Raw genomic sequence first — 17899 nt, forward strand, 5'->3', positions numbered from 1 at the left:
CAATCAGAGGCAATGTTGTACATCGGCAGGTAGTGCTCAGGGGTTTTAAGTAATCTTACCAAATTGACAAATAGAAGCAATCTCATATACCGTTGTATTACACTCATAACTTGTCCAGAAACCAGAGTTTCCTCTGTCGTAAGCAACGCATAGATTATCATTAAATTTTATTTCTTCTATCCGAGGAAAATCTCGGAAGTTGTGATAAATCATACGTGTTCCATCATGCCACATTAAACTCCCCACTAAAGTATTATAAATCAATCCGATCTTATAGAAATTAAAATTGGTCAGGTGTCCCACATTCAATTGGACTGCGTCCTGAAGACGATCGTCTTTGATCATAATTGGGTGTGAATATTCAGAAAATATATCCTGACATGCATCGTTGATATCACTAGCTACGGCACCAATGCAGTACCCGTCATGAAGAATGCTATCCTCGCCACAAATGAGACCTGGTCCTTGAAAAAAGCAGAAAAGTGAAGAAAATATTTGTAAAAGATTTTTTTGAAAAGCAATATGTTTTTCCAATATACAACTTTACGACTTGATTCAATTTTTATTTTAAAGACTTATCCAGTGATAGCTAGCAATGCAAGTGCATATCTTTTAGAAGAAAGACAACATATCTTATGCAGAAAAAGTTCCAAGTAGAACATAAAAAGGTGGTTCTTAAGCTGTCTTGTATGTAGTACCTTAAAGGAGTATTTCGTGATCCTAGCATCCTCTATTTATGTCATTTTTCATTAGATATCCACGAAAAAAAATTTCAGTTGACTCGCGTTCGCGAGTTATGCATGATTATGTGTATTACACTGCTCCATAGACAATGCGTTGTAATTTCGTTCTGGTGCACCAGAACGAAATTCAAATTTCACGATATCTTTGCTAAACGAATTAATCTGCAAGAAATATTTTGTACATAAACATTATGTAGCCAGAGGTTTCCAGTGATATAAAAATCTCAACTTTTTTGAGAAAAGTGGGGGATGAGGCTGTGGATCACGAAATGCCCTTTTAAATGGTTTTTATAAAGAACAAAAAGGTCCCGATAATAATAATAATTATTATTATTATAATGATAATAAATGTATGCGCTACTAACCCTGCAGTGGACATCCAATGAGCTCAAAACGAAAGGCAAAGTGGGTCTGCCATTCTTTTGGGTTTATCCTTATCTTGCGAGTAACAAAGGGACGGTCAAATGTTCGAGTTGCGACTGTCTCTGTGTCATAATTGCCGACAAATATCTGTGGGTATAATAAATAACAAAAACCTAAAACAATCATTTTAAAAGCATTTTACATCACGTCGGTATCGTCGTCATCATCATCATCATCTTTAACTCTCTTCACGCGGGTGTCGACTGCAGACGACATGTTTCATTTTTTTTTTTTAATTCAAAAATTTCAGAAATGTAAATTTTCATGACCATATTTGGAATCAGCATGAAAAATGCATTAAAATGAGTACAAACAAGCCTAGTATTGGTTCAGTAGTTCTTAAGATAGCTCTTGATATTTTGATAAAAAATCTCAAAACTTGGACTTTTTATGTTGAGGCCTATGGCTAGCACGCAGAGCATTAACATCATCCTTATCGTCGTCGTCGATCGTCATCAGTAGCATCGTCATTATCGATTCTCAACAACTGCGTCATTAGCTATTTATTGTTTTCTTTCTTTTTCTATTATTATAATTATTGACCTTATTATGTCCCTCGATGGTTTTATAAGTGTTCCACGTTCCACTAGATCGAATACTCTCGTAATGAACCAGAAAATTGTGAATCCACATTTGACGTCCAGTATCCTTCAATCCCTGAATCATTACACCGTCATTGTATGGAGATCATGAAGATCCACTTGAACGTACAGATGTATATCTTTACTAGTTGAGATAGAGGTAATAGACCCAGGAAATATCGGGTCCCAAAAGAGGCGATATCCTGCAAAAGATTGCCAAATTTCAGTTTCCATAGATGGTGTAATTTGTGAGCTTGATATTCTGCCAGATTCCATTCCAAGACGTTTTGCACATGCTGAATATAAACAACGAATAGAGAAATGTTAGTAATGGTTAGCCAGGGCAGCAATTGACATCATAAGTCGGAAACAAAGTTATGAAAATGAAAGCGTGCACGCACAGGAATAGCCGTTTATGAGTTTGACTCCGGATTTCAGGCTGAGGCTGAATACTACGGCCCGTATCATTCCATAAACATCATAAACATTCCATTAACAACAACTCTAGGACTTTGCTGCTTAGAAGCGCACACCCTATATATTCCATGATTGACCTTCGCAGCCAGGATCAGCTTCACAAGTTTTGTATGGGTTACTACGGGACAATTAGTAGGCAGCAAGTTCACTGCCCTTGGTACTGTATTTTTCCACTAAACCACCGCCAGGTTTCGAACTCGCAACCTCTCGCACAACAGTCGAACACCATATCGATTGAGCTAAATTGACTTTAGTGTTTGATACCTTTGAAATAGCAGCCCACAACTTCCATCCTTAGTGCACCTAGACCATGCCACAGCGTAGGGAGAATCCGAATCCGATTGGTGGATATCTCTGGTGTTACGTCGTTCTTAACTAAAGTATCTCGGTCGCTATTACCTACGAATACCTAGAAAGTAGAAAGTACTATTTACCTACATGATTGTATTCCTCGATACAGAATTTGATTTTATGAATGCTGGGATACCCTTACATACAACCTGCCCTCACACAACGCACCCACCCACCTCCTACACCCCACACCTCCAAATGATCTTCAGGTATATAATAGCAGATTGCGTTTTCCTGACTGCCCAGTAAACACACACAAAAAAACCGTTTTTGAAACGTTTTGTGTTTTTTGTTTTGGTCAAAACATGTTAACAAATTTCAGTTTATTTATATAAAGTTCGTGAAACGTTTTAAAACGGTTTGTAGGGAAAATGTTATTGCAAAATGCAAATATTACGTACATCTGGATTCAGATCCAGAGTACGTGCATCTGGATTCAGATATAACCAGGGATACAGAAACTCTTGTTTAACGAGGGAACATATAGGCCTATTTAAACATATTCTGGCAACCTTTTCTAACATTTTACAAATGTTTCGGAAAACGTTTTGTGTCTTTCAAATGTGCTAGCACCGTGCATTTTCCTGACTCGGGAAATGCAATATACTAATTAGCGACCATTGCTACTGCATTTTTGGCGTAACGATTTATAAATCGTAAGTTAAAATTATGATATATTTAATTTTGAGAATTACAATTATATAAAGGAACGCAAATAGCCCATTCACCTAAAATCCAGGTGTTTGTATTGAATATTCGATCACACGTGTATTTCCCAATGCATATGTAAACTTTCTTTATCTATGTCAACAATAGAATATTGATTTCACCAACGGAGTATGGAGCTATGAAAAAAATATTTATAATACAGGGTGTTGACACTGTGTTCCATGATATGACCCGAGGATATGACACGAAATACCGTGCAATAATCATAAACACAGCAAAATCGCCACTAGTTATATCCCCATTTAATCAGCATCTGATGAGTTTATGGCAAAATAATTTATATAATAATTTTCTATACACTTTCCTTCCAAATTTGATATCAAAAGTTTAATCATCGTGTGCATAGGAACCGTTGTTTCAGACTCTGATTAAATGGGGATGGAACTAGTGGCGACTTTTAATTTGGGTGTGTTTATTTGAAAATGTATACGCTTACCTTCACGTCATCTGTATCACGATCTAAATAATATTTCCAATCTTCATCAACCCAATATTGAAATTTGTATTCTTTTGTCCAGTAATCATCATGTTGACATCCTTGTGTGACTAAGGCTTTTAAAATAAATAGTTTACTGAGTCGAACATCAAACCATGGATCGGTGTCTCCTTGGGCAGGTACCCATCCAGGACGAGGGCGCCCAATGGTCTCAATTCGTCCATATCGTGGTGCGTTGTTATCGCCGTAGGCACTTGATGCTGTAAGTTGACTATTTAAGACAGTTTCTGATACTAATCCTGCTGTTTCTTCACAGGCTATTAATGACAATATCATAGCAATTCGTCAGTTTTGTGTGCTACATGTGCACAACATCTCCAAATTATGCATCACGTGGACAGTGGCTCAAAAAATCGCAGTAGAAAGACCGGTGCAAAAAACAATATCACTGTTCATATAGATTCGTCATCCTAATACCATAGTTCACCTTATTTAACCAGTCAATAGCACACAATAGCACCAAACCCTATTGTGCTATTGACTGGTTAAAACAGGTGAAGCTTATAGGATGTTTTTCCCCGGTTTTTCCGCTTGTCTTTGTGGTACGGTTTCTTAAGGCAATGTACACGTAATGAGGTTTTCTGTTTATAGTCAGATAATACCCAATTGGCTTATTTTACGTTACGTATTAGATATAAAGATTCTTCCCCTGATACTAGCCTTGTCACAGGGTGAATTGATGTTCAATTTAGTTGTAACATACTCCAGAGATTTTTGTCCAGAGAATACCTAGAAGGCTTCAGAATGGGAGCAAAAGGTTTGTATGGGTGTGGTAAGGTGTCCAGGAAAAGAGGACGGGAGAAAGTTGGACTGTTGCACATAAGTGGTGATCGGAAGGAACTGAGAAGGAAAGAAGGCAAGAGACTTCTTAAGATTACAGGACTGAAATGTGCATACATTGAATAGTATCCTTAATGTGATTACATTCGTTAAAATGTTTTGGGGACAGTCACATGATCTTATTATTGAAGTGAAGGCGAAGATCTCAGTCTTTTGCAGTCTCACATTCTTTAGAACACGTCTGCCTTGTTTCGTAACTGTTTCTTCCGATCACCACGTCTGTGCAACTTTTTCTCGTCACCATTTCATGGACACGTTATTACCCCAACCATGTTAACCATTCGATCGGCTTTAATATTCCGGATATTCTCTGGACCAAAAGCCTGATCCTCTCTGCGTTAGATGATTTTTAAACACGAAATTGAACACCCTTTCGCTCTGTGACTTTGTTACAAAGTCACAAATATTTAGTTTCAAGTGTGTATTCTTTTATAATCTGGGTTGAAATACGTAGTTCGATGGTCTATATTTATTCACAGAGAAATAAGCTCTGGTTAATTTGGAAATCAAATCAACGCTTTCAAATGTAGATTGACTTGTTCGACTTATCTGCTCGTGAATATTGAAATTTAAATATTTATTTTGTATACATAGATCAGGTGACTTCAAACCAATAGATTATTTTCTTTACACGTTTATATAACAAACTGAAATGAAATCCTTGATAAATTTTAAGTTTCTAACAAAGGGTGGGAACAAAGATATCAATAATCATGTCAATATCATGTCAATCAAGAGCTTAGGCAGGATAATAGGAAACCACGTGACCAAAACCAAAACTAAGACTCAATATTTGAAATGAGCGATTGAAGCAACAGACTTATTCTCAAGATCACAAAGAAAAATTAAGTGAAGCAATAGATTGTTTTCAAATAATGATTTTAAATCATTACCGTCATCAAAGCAGCCCAGAATTTCTACTCTCATGTCAATACTTCGAGTCCATTCAATGGGATGAATTCGTAATGCCCTGGCGTAAATGATAGGATCTAGATACACCAGCTTTTCACAGTGGGGCTCGCTGTTTCCTGGTAGGACCTGTAATAAATTACACAAAATCAATGAATTATAAATTATCATTGAAAAATAAAAAATGATCTTTAACTTTGCAAGGTCAACTTACCCATTTTCTGTCATTTCCATCATTTCTGAAGTAATCATACCACGCTAACGACGGTATGAATGGATGTGGTAATTCACGTGAGAATGTGATACGAAACCTTTTGACCCATCCTTTATCATCATGCCCACTACCTTGTATGACAACACCAGTTACCATTGCACGATGATCAAACAATATCTGAGGAAAACAAAAAAATTACACAATGTGAGATTAAATCAATATTCAGAAAGCAAAATTAAAGTTCTACGCTACTATTTAAATTTGATGCATTCACCGAAGCGCTTTCACTGGGTCAAACGGCGTCATGTTATAGCGCTGAAGATTTCTTGTTGCCAGTGATGATAAGATATCTCCGATGACGTCACAGGTCCAGATGACGTCAAACAAGAAGATGTTGTGGTGTCACCTTGATTTGGGGGTAGGGGTCAGGAGGTTGTCACACACAGAATCAAGGTGGGAGCACGTGTGGCCGAGTGGATAAGGCGCCCGACTCATAATACATAGGTTGTGAGTTCGAGCCCCGCTCGTGCCAACGTGTTGTGTCCTTGGGCAAGGCACTTTATCCTCATTGCCTACTTGGGGAATGTGGTTGGGTTGGATTGGATGTTTGTATAGTTGTTTGTTTCAATGTTGCAATATTGGCGCTGATTAAGCTGCTGCCTGCAAATTGCATTGTGTCTGTTTAGGTGTGTTTAATGTACAATTCTAGCAATTTGACCTGCGGGTCACGATTAGAGTTTGAAATAAAAACCTTCTTTTTTAGGTTTAACCCTCAGGCAACTTTCAACTAGGTTAAATGGATAACAAGTAGTCACTTGTGGACAGGTAACCTCACCTGCAGCCATTGATTTTGGTCGCTTATAGCTGGACGCCAGAAGTCGTTATGCCTCAGCCTTGCCAATTCCGGGAGATGAGTGCCATCATGACTAGATGCAACTATCTGGGCCACCTCACCATTTTCTAAACCCATCGGTAACGGACACTTGTCTGAAACATAAAAGGTTTTACAAATTAAGCACAATAAATAATTCAGGTAATTTACATTACATTTAGCCAACATTGTACTGTCTTGGTTGTGTTCAAATATTTTACGTTATCGGTGTCAAATCAAATGTCCAAAACTAACCTGGAATTGGTTCTCGCTGAAATGGCTCACAATCTGCAAAAACACAAATATCCACAGATGATGTGAATAGAGCATATTATGTAGCGAGAGGAGCACGAACTGTAGGCGCAGCGGTAAAGGATAAGCAGAGATGAGCAGAGACGGACGTACCGACCGAGGTGCTCAAAATACCGCACATAATTGACTAAAAGAGCGTACATCTTAATTTTGTCCTAAAGTTTCCGCATGCATTTGTCCCGGTAAAGTCATTTAGCAGCGGGAAGCTGAACGATTTAGGAATTCCTCCTTGGCTCTGTGGCTGACGATAGGCAAAATAGGTTGCCCGTACCTCTTTGTGTGACAAGGGGCAGTCTTCAGTGAACGGCTCTCTTCAGGGCCACAAAACCTTTAAATTTAGCAGATAGGAGAGGTCTGAAGAAGAAGACGAAGACAAAGAAGGAGAAGAAGAAGGAGGACCTTTATACTTACAATTATTGGTAACGATAAATATGTCCATTTCATTGTTTTGCGTCGTTTTGTCATACAGATCAAGCGTCGCGGGTGTGTCGTTCAACCATCGACACGTCATGAAAGTTATAACAAATGAACGACAGTCGAAGTCCGCTTCATTTAAACAATAGTTAGCGCAAGTCTTCTTCAAGTGATCACGACTAGGGAATCTATCATTTTCGGTATTCTTTGAACGACGTAATAGGAGTGTCCAGAGGGAAATGTCGTTTCCCAGGAAAACTCCAACTTGTTGAATGAATTTGTTTGTGTACAAAATCCCAGTTGGTAGTTTTGCTGTGACAAAGATTAATCAATTAATAGTAATAATAATAAGACTAATAATGATGATAATAATAATAATAATAATAATAATAATAATAATAATAATAATAATAACAACAATAACAATAATAATAAATAATAACAATATTAACCCCTAGAACTACTGAGCCATATTTGTAACACGAACTACGAAGGGGGGTTGCAACGTTACATACCGTTGTATTTGGTACTAATAGCTATGGGGCTTCTATATCCAGTGATACCAAAATAAGTACAAACATTCTCTACATAAAGTCGCTATGACGTCATAATATGAGGGCGCCCTATGTACAAAAGTATAGACAAAATTGATTTTCGGCTACATAAAAGAGAATTACTATTTTCAGCTAACAAGCCAAAAATGAAAATCATTGGGGCCTCCCCCCCCCCCATATATATTCATCTTTGATGGCCTGTCCTACCCCGGGTAAGGTACTAGGGTAAAAAATTGATCACTGAAGTGGGCGCAAAGGGTGGATCTACGATTAGCTTATATCGTTTGGGCGTAAACGCATGCGTTTTGTATGACGGATAAAAAAATCTTAGTGGGGTTGGTACAACTCCTCCCCGCGTAGTTCTAGGGTTAAGAAGAAGGAGGAGGAGAAGAGAAGATTAATATTATGAAATGATGATGATGGTGATTAGAACTTTAAATTGATATTTATAGAAAGGTTGGGTTTATGTATTCTAGTCCATTTTCTTATAGATTTGTTTTAACCTCTGTGAATCATTCAATGTCAAGCACTGTCCTCCCACGATGCCCCGCAGGGCTGAGTGTACTACACAGTACAGACAACCAGGCGTTAACCTAATCGGAACTGGCTGCGAGATGTTTGTCGATGTCGCTCACTACATCTGTCCCATAATTCAAATGTAGGCCTACATACATTAAAACATACAAATGTAGTAATGCAGAGAATGGATATTTTTTAATATTTGCCCCCACCAGGAATTGAACCGGGAACCTCTTGCACCTCAAAAACGTTGAGTCACAACAAACCTCTTGTGCAGTTTGACTCATCTGAATTATCACTACATTGGCTATACCCATCACACTCGGCAGATAGATCAAAACAAACTTGATCTTCGGCGTCAGAACACTGAAAATATCCCGTGCATGTAACTGAAAATAAACAATATCAAACAATCGTCAGTTAAAAGGGCACTTCGTGATCCACAGCATCATCCCCCCACTTTTCTCAAAAAAAAGTTGAGATTTTTATTTCACTGGAAACCTCTGGCTGCATAATGTTTATATACAAAAAAATTCTTGCAGATTATTTCGTTTAGCAAAGATATCGTGAAATTTAAATTTCGTTCTGGTATACCAGAACGAAATTACAACACATTGTCTATGGAGCAGTGTGATACACATAATCATACATAACTCGCAAACGGAAAATCGGAATCAACTAAAATTTTGGGAATAAGCTATTTTCGTGGATATCTACTAACAAATGTCATAAAAAGAGGATGCTAGGATCACGAAATACTCCTTTAATGTGTTTTTTAATAAAAACAAAATCCACGGCGTCGTATCGTTTATTATATAAGAAAGTGAGGATTCATTAGTCGTAAAATTAATCAGTTAGAAAATGAAATGTTGTTTTAAGCTAAAAGCTGAGACTATTACCCAATGAGTAAATGAATGAGAAGATTCTATTCATTGCTATCCCTGCTATCGAAGGAAGCAGACCGGGTCTTCCACGGCAATTTATCGATTTGGCCAGTGGCAACATATGCATTTGTGTTTTTTGCGCTACGATTGAATAATTGGATTTTATCTCATAAACAGGCAAATACGGCCTAACAACAATAAATGCAACAAGGTCAAATTAAAACTTAATTGGTTTGACCATGTTGAAAAGCCTTAATTTTTCAGAAGCAATTATCATTTTATAAATAAAAAATGTCCCAAGTTTATAAAGACGAATTTCACAGTTCTCGTCCAATAAAAGCAGCACTTACTGTGGATGGACGTTTCGAAATCTTGCAGATTTCTTTATCGACACTGATGTTGTTGTGACGACCTTCTGTGTACAACTCGTTGATAAAGAAATCTGACAGATTTCGAAACGTCCACAGTAAGTTAGTGCTGTTTTTATTGGACGAGAACTGTGAAATTCGTCTCTATTTTCAATAACAGTCCTGATGAACACGTTCAGTAATGTCCCAAGTTTATTGCAGTCCATTAATCATGACAAAATTCAATAGAAAACAAAAGGCATTGTGGTGGAAATGTTGGTTTTTGAAGACCAAAGCAAGGAGCCAACTTTATGGTCATTTTGTGAGAGCTAGTCATAGTGATCGAGTTACGGGTTTCTGGTTCCGAACCATCGATATTTTATACATGTCCAAAAACGTTATGAACAGATTTTGATTTGCACAAAATGAAACAGAATGTAGCTTTCCCATAATGGGTTCGTTTCTTATCTCTTTAGGTAGAGTCTCAGCTTTATAAGGTAGTTTCTACACTAGGCACAAAAAGAAGCTCGTCAGTTATAGTCATCCTTGCTGTTCAACAACCTGATAATTTTGGATTATTCTGAAATATACATTTTGTTACTTGGACTTTGCTTTCTCACTTTACACCCTGTTCGTGAGAATCGAACAAGAATTGACCAATATCGCCTCCAAACCCTCAAACCCCAAAATCAAAAGTTGAAATTTTAACGATTCAATTGTGCTTGTTACATTGTGTGCTTTATTGATTGGCCCGTGGTGCTTGTGTGCAATACAACGATGCGTTCCCATTGAAAATCGTTGAAATTGCAACTTTTTATTTTGGAGGTTTGAGGGTTGGAGGCGCATATCTTGGTCAATTCTTGTTCGATTCTCACGAACAGGGCGTCAAGTGAGAAAACAAAGTCCGAAAAACAAAATGTATATTTCAGAATCATCCAAAATGATCAGGTTGTTGAACCGCAAGGATGACTATAACTGACGAGTTTCTTTTTGTGCCTAGTGCACTTTCTCCATGGCCCTACCTTCCTCTGTATTGGGTATCCGTGTTACTATCAATTGAAATCCAGTAGCCTGTCTGAGGTCATCAGTCTTGAATCGGATCCACATACTATTACTTATGGATTTCACCGTGCGTATTTTACTTCCCCATGTAGTATTATACACGCCAATTGTCGAGCCATTTGGCGAGATACCTTCACCAAATATCACATAATCGCTCAACAGGTCCAATCCCATATAATCGACGGTTACCAGTATAAACCCATCAGGATATGTTGCAAACAGCCATAGACAGTCTAGGTTAGGTTGATAGTTGTTTGGATGAGAGGGAGATAGGACTATGTATTTCCAGCCTGTTGTCACGTTGACTTGTTGAGTTGGGGAAGAATTGCAGACAGATAGTATTTTCCGGTAAGCTATTGGCAAGTAAAAAACAAAACAAAACAGAAAACATGTTACATCATTTGCATCTATGATCTTGGCCTACCGTTCGGCAAATGTCTCGGTCTCCAGCGAGATTGAACCATGGAATTCAGCCCACCCCTCTACCATGTCCACTGGATGCTATACGATGTACCGATATTGAATAAAACTATAAAACTGAACACCTTCAGCCCGGTACCAAGATGAAGCAATAATTATTTCAAAATTAACTCTCTACACACAGGTGTCGACTGCATTTCATAATTGCATAATTTTCATGACCATATTTGAAATCAGCATGAAAAATGCATTAAAATGAGTACAAACAAGCCTAGTATTGGTACAGTGGTTCTTAATTAGCTCTTAATATTTCTAGAAAATATCTCAAAACTTGATGAAGCCTATATGGCTAGCACACAGCGCATTAACATTGACATCTGACTTAATTTTGACTGATCAACTCACTCCTTTTTGTCAATCGGAATTGAATTTCAAACGCAAACTGTGTTGGTCTAGGAACCACAAATGCGATCCACAGAGTGTCGGTATAGGTATCAAACTCTGACCCAGATGTCCTGTACATCGGATCGAAATTACTGTAGTAGTATATCTTGGTTGACATATTTGGAGAGGAACCATTGCCGATTGTTACCATCCGTGAAAAATTGTTGTCGTAGCTGTGAGTTTGAAATATTATGCTTGTTCCGCGAGCTGCGCGGATTATCCAGATACAAGTTGAGGATTGAACTATTTGATTCGGGTAGTAATTTGATGACGTCAGAGTAGCATTGCCGTCACGTGGTATATAAATATCGTCTGCGCAACCTTTAAATAAAATGGAAAACGGTGTGTCAATGTAGTCTCGTTTCCAGACCTCTTGTTCGCGACTTCGTCACTAAACAATAGGTGACGATCGAAGGAGCCACAAACCGTCTGCAACCGAGACTATACTCAATGAAGACTTCAGGATTATAAAAATTACTTTCCGCCACGTATGTCCTGTTATTCTTATAAATATTAAGCAAATCATGTCAACATCGCATTTTTACGTTAATGTATAATATTTATATTTGATAGAAAAAATTATATAAATTCATTGTACAGGGTGTGTCAAAAGTTCGTTTACCAATTCAAAATATACATCTCTTGTACACATTATATAATGAACAGTAAAAAAGAACCCTGTATATATTTGTTTTGATATACCGGTAAAACTTGACCAGTTTTAATGCAAGTTGAGATGCAAAATATAAAGAAACATTTCACATCGCTGAGCGACGAGCAACGAGCGATTGATATTTGACCGATAAGGTAGCGCGCGTCTCCGGAAGCATCAAAAAGTGCTCTACTTCATTGGCTAAAAACCAATTGCTATCGATCAGCGATGTAGTCGATTTACTTTGTACTTACGACAATGAAGTCCAAATTCGTCGGATTTATCCTCACATACTGCAACTCCATCACACACTTGAGCAACGCACCTGAATGGGTCATCTAAACATTGAAACAAATGACTAGAGCACAAAGGCGGCACAGTTGTATTAGTGCCACTCAACTTCAACAAAAAGCCTTCTTCAGGTACATAACCGAAATATGGTTCGTCAGGTGATTTGAAGATGATCCAGATGGTATTTGATGGGAGAGTGAAATTTGCTATGAATGCATCCTTCTTGTGTGTCCATGTATAGTACTGAGACGAGGTCACGCTAGTGTTATTCCCTATTCCAAGCGTGAATTGGTCGTCATGCTGAAGATGAAAATCAAGGATTTCCACAAGAATAAAATCTTCGGAGTCTGATCGAACAATCCAAAGACACGAATCACCTATACTGTATCCGTTGGGGTAGTTTGGAGTTTGTAATATGAGAGAATCGTTTGTTGGTACAGAAAAATCATTTCCACAGTCTGGAAAGTAATAAAGAAGTGATACGTAAATACTATATTAACGTGTCCCCTGGCACGATAGTGCAATGAGATAAAATATCCGTGCAGTGACAATTAAAAATCCGTGTTTAAAATTATGCAGTAGAGATGCTTTATAAAAAAATAGAGCCTTTCTTACGGTCACATTCAGGTAAAAATGTCAAATTTTTTGAAAACCTCATTTCGTAGGGCCATATGCATATATAAATAATAGTTGTGAACAGTTACCTTAGAGCAGGCGCGGACATCCACCCAAGAAAGGGGAAAGAAAAGAAAAACAAAGAGGAGAAACTGGGAAAGGAGAGAAAAGAGAGGTTTACGCCAATGTTTAAAAGCAGGGTTGGGTCAAGGTTTGTGAAATGGGGAGCTATGCTCTTCTAAAATATTCTGGCTCGCGCTTTGCTCACCCACATACGACAAATATGACTCTATTGGCCATGTTGGAGGCTCTAACCCCTGAGTCTGAATGTTCCCGTTTTTTAAAAGCTAGGATCCACACTTGATCATGTAAACAAACAAACAAAAAATCTTATTTAGGCTTCCATATTTTGCTCAATATTTTACGAATAGTGTAAATATTTTGCTTCATATCGGTTTATTGAATAAAAGTGAACATAACCATGACCTTGAAATGCGGTGTCAACAGAGATAATGGATCTCATATATTCTTCATGTTGAAAATTTGATACTCCCAAGTATAATCATGATTATCTTGAAGAACCTTGCTCAGAATTCATACATCAAATACAATTATTATATACAAAATAGAAGCCAAAGCTCAATGTTGTCATTTTAATACATTACAACAATACATTATTATGTTTATAATTCATCTGTTATGCGCATTTTGGCTTTTTAATGCTAAAATGGTCAATTATGTGCTTAATATTTGGTCTGAAACTGACCAAAAGGAAGATGCAGTCGTGTATAAATTTTGTCCAGGTATTCACTGAAAAACTGGAGTCAAGGTAACTTTAAAAAGCAGAGTCCAGCCACGCTGCGACTCTTTGTCTAAAATGACTCCACATTGTTAATTATTTACATTGTTCTAAAACAAATCCAGTATAAAATAGGTGATGTTGACATACCTCAATGACGTTTCGTGTTGTATCACAGCACTTTCTCAAATTGAATGACCAGCTTTGACCTTAGACGTCTGTTGCTTCCTGTTGGTAGCTGACGTAGGTGGCGCTGTTAGTAGCTGATCATAGATGTGCGGAAGGAAGTAGTTTCCACAATCCCTGTTGAGAGTGTTAGCCTGCCCCCTCTTTCGTATCCAAATTGATTCCTTTATATGTCTTCTTTTTCTGTTGGTTTCAATGTCTTTAATCTTTAATCCCAACCGATCACGTGATTGTCTTCAGCGACATGGTCCGTAAGAGCGGATTTTCTAGGGGCGCTTTCAACAGATGTTTTCCTTTGTGCCCTGGTGTAGGGTTTTTCCGAAGCTGTGTCTGATTCAGATTTGTGCTCTTTCATTCTCGTACCAAAGAGTCTTGAAGTTTCACCGATGTAAGACCGATGTAAGACCGATGTAAGATCACTCTCAACAGGTATTGTGGAAACTACTTCCTTCCGCACATCTATGATCAGCTACTAACACTAACTAATTTATGGGGTGCCGATAAATAAACTTAATAATATGCGTGAGAAAGTGATCGGATATTTGAAAATGGCAGATTATTTTAGCTTATACATGCATCCATGTTTGCATTTTGGAGCTAGATGAAGCTTGTGCAATCATCTCTGCTAATGATGAATTTAATGTAATGCATTGTTGCCGTAAACTATAGGGCTTCCAAAGACATAATTATTCCTTCATATAAGTTGATGCATGAGGCTTTTTATATATCAATATGTTGGTATAAATTATACCATAATTATGACTTATTCATTAATAAATGTCAAAATTAGGTATATAATGTTATATTAGACCATTTGTTAGTAAAGTACAAACATAAAACATATCCAAAACTCGATCTTCTTGAGTATAAATTATATGCAATATTAAAAAATACCACTCTTGCAATATCTGTAATTCAAAAATACCGAATCAAACCACCGGCCTTGGATAAAAAGTTATTTTGGGTAATTTTCCTTCAATCCTATATTTCAGGAAGCTGCTGTGGTTAGTACAGTAAGGGGCTGTGCAATAATTATGAGCTCTGGGGAGGGTAAAATTGGGGGGGGGGCAAGATATTTTTAGCGAGCCAAAGGGGGGAGGGCAAGCAATTTTTGGCCAGCCGAGAGGGGAACAAGCGATTTTTGGCACACATTCATGGGGCGCCTTTTAAATAAACCTCAAAAAAGGCTTAGAAAAACAGTACAGAAAAACACCCTTTGATATGCAAATTTTCCTGTTTGCTGCGCTCGCAGGGTTTGCAAAATTGGGATGCCAAACATTTGGCATGTGCAAAGGGGGGATTTTTGGCAGGCTGAGAGGGTCAGCAAGCGATTTTTGGCGAGCCGAGGGGGGGGGTCAAGCGATTTTTGGCTCATAATTATTGCACAGCCCCTAACTTATAGCCTACTCATTAATACTCCCACAGAATCCGCCTCTGGAAGGACACCCGAGCTGGTTTGCTGACAGAGGTCTTTTCCCCAAATCCCGCGCCTCTGGTTGACAGCTTTTACAAAGTCGTCCGGAAACTTTCCATTCATCGGTGCTTGAGACCGACTTTTCCACCCTAAAATAGCCCCTGCTGCTTTTCAACACAAGTGAATGGTATCGTAAACCATATTCTTGGTTCTTGGTTCTTGGTTGTATAATCCTTAGAAGCTGATCTCAGCTATACTAGGATGAAAAGTACATCAGACGTCTACAGCCCGTGGACGTTCAAAAAATAACATAGGGTGCGAAGTAAATCCAAATAAGCCAACGAAAAACAAAATGGTGCGCTATATACAAAGTGCAAATTCATTTAAAGGATATGTAGTCCATGAAGAGGCTGCATCTCCCTTATTACTGGCGCTGCAACACTCTTGAAAACGGGCACAGATGGTGCGATGTGTAGAACTGCTGCTGGTGGTAGCCTGTTCCAAACTGCAATGGCTCTTGGGTATAATGCATATTTGTATGCATTTATGGTAGGAATGAGCAAGTTGACAAATTTCAATGGGTGATCAGTTCTTGCTGATATGTGAGTTGCCCTTTGTGGTGGGGGAGTTATGTGAACTAGTCCATACTGGATCCTGTAGAACATGCAAGACTGTTGTATTAGTCGTCTAACATGTAGTGAGTCCCAGTTGAGTTTGTTTACAAGAGGTGACACATGTGTTTCTCTGCGGTAATCAGAGAAAACAAATCTGGCTGCATTTCTTTGAACCTGTTCCAGTCTATTGATTTCGGTGGTTGTACACGGGTTCCAAACTTCACTTGCGTACTCGATTTGTGGTCTCACAAGTGTTTGATAAGATTTGTCTTTGACATCAGTTGAACAGGGGGACAAAGTTCTCCGCAGGAGACCGGTTACGGTTCGCTATCTCTAAGGTTCGCTATCTCTAAGGTTCGCTATCTCTAAGGTTCGTTATCACTAATTACGAAAAAGGTTCGCTATACCTAAGGTTCGATATCACTAATTTTGAAAAAGGTTCGGTATTTCTAAGGTTCGATATCACTAATTTTAAATAAGGTTCGCTATCTCTAATTTTAAATAAGGTCCGCTACCACTAATTTATTGAAGGTTCGCTATCTCTAAGGTTCGCTATCACTAATTTAAAATAAGGTCCGCTATCTCTAATTTTAACAATCCCGGTATCCCTAAGGTTCGCTATCTCTAATTTCAAATAAGGTCCGCTATCTCTAAGGTTCGCTATCTCTAAGGTTCGCTATCTCTAAGGTTCGCTATCACTAATTTCAAATAAGGTTCGCTATCTCTAATTTTAAATAAGGTTCGCTATCTCTAATTTTAGATAAGGTTCGCTATCTCTAATTTCAATAAGGTTCGCTATAGCGGTCCTTATTTAAAATTAGAGATAGCGGACCTTATTTGAAATTAGAGATAGCGGACCTTATTTAAAATTAGAGATAGTGGACCTTATTTAAGATTAGTGATAACGAACCTTAGGTATAGCGAACCTTAATCGAAATTAGTGATAACGAACCTTAGAGATAGCGAACCTTAATTAATTAGGGATAGCGAACCTGAAACAAAATTAGTGATAGCGAACCTTAGGTATAGCGGACCTTTATTGGAATTAGTGATAACGAACCTTAGAGATAGCGAACCTTCAATAAATTAGTGATAGCGGACCTTATTCAAAATTAGTGATAGCGAACCTTATTTTAAATTAGTGATAGCGAACCTTATTTATAATTAGTGATATCGAACCTTAGAACTAGCGAACCTTATTCTAAATTAGTGATATCGAACCTTAGAAGTAGCGGACCTTTTTTAGGTATAGCGAACCCTTTTCTCTATTAGAGATAGCGGGATTCTGATCTCCACAGACTTTACACGTTAGTGATAGCGAACCTTAGAGATAGCGAACCTTAGAGATAGCGGACCTTAGAGATAGCGGGATGTCACCAGGAGACCTAGTGTACGGCTGCCTTTATTGATGACTTTAGTACAGTGGTCGTTCCATTTCAGGTTATGCGAAATAGTAACACCTAGATAGTCATGTTGTTGGACTATATTCAAGTTTTCCCCAAGGAGATTGTATTGACATAATACAGGGTTTCTTTTGCGTGTGATGTTTAACACTGCACACTTCTTGACATTGAATTGCATTAACCACTTGCCAGACCATTCAGCTAGGAAGTCAAGATCTTTCTGTAAGATTTCTTGGTCATCTGAGTTCTTTATCTCTCTGTACAATATGCATATAATTAGAGATCGGCTGTAGAGACCAAAATGCGAATTTCAAAGTTTTTGCATTGTAACTCAA

The 17899-nt window shown here is 38.0% G+C and overlaps 1 long non-coding RNA gene across 1 annotated transcript; it reads right to left on the reverse strand.

The window, feature by feature from the left end:
- Positions 1–234: 234 nt before the first annotated feature.
- Positions 235–2034, reverse strand: LOC140158267 (uncharacterized). Its single transcript, XR_011859748.1, has 3 exons — positions 1710–2034; positions 1109–1253; positions 235–464 (listed from the first exon to the last, which is right to left on the reverse strand). It is a non-coding gene; the product is annotated as an uncharacterized lncRNA (long non-coding RNA).
- Between the last annotated feature and the right edge of the window lie 15865 nt (positions 2035–17899).

This window comes from Amphiura filiformis, chromosome 8 (assembly GCF_039555335.1).
Source record: "Amphiura filiformis chromosome 8, Afil_fr2py, whole genome shotgun sequence".
NCBI classification, from domain to species: Eukaryota; Metazoa; Echinodermata; class Ophiuroidea; order Amphilepidida; family Amphiuridae; genus Amphiura; species Amphiura filiformis.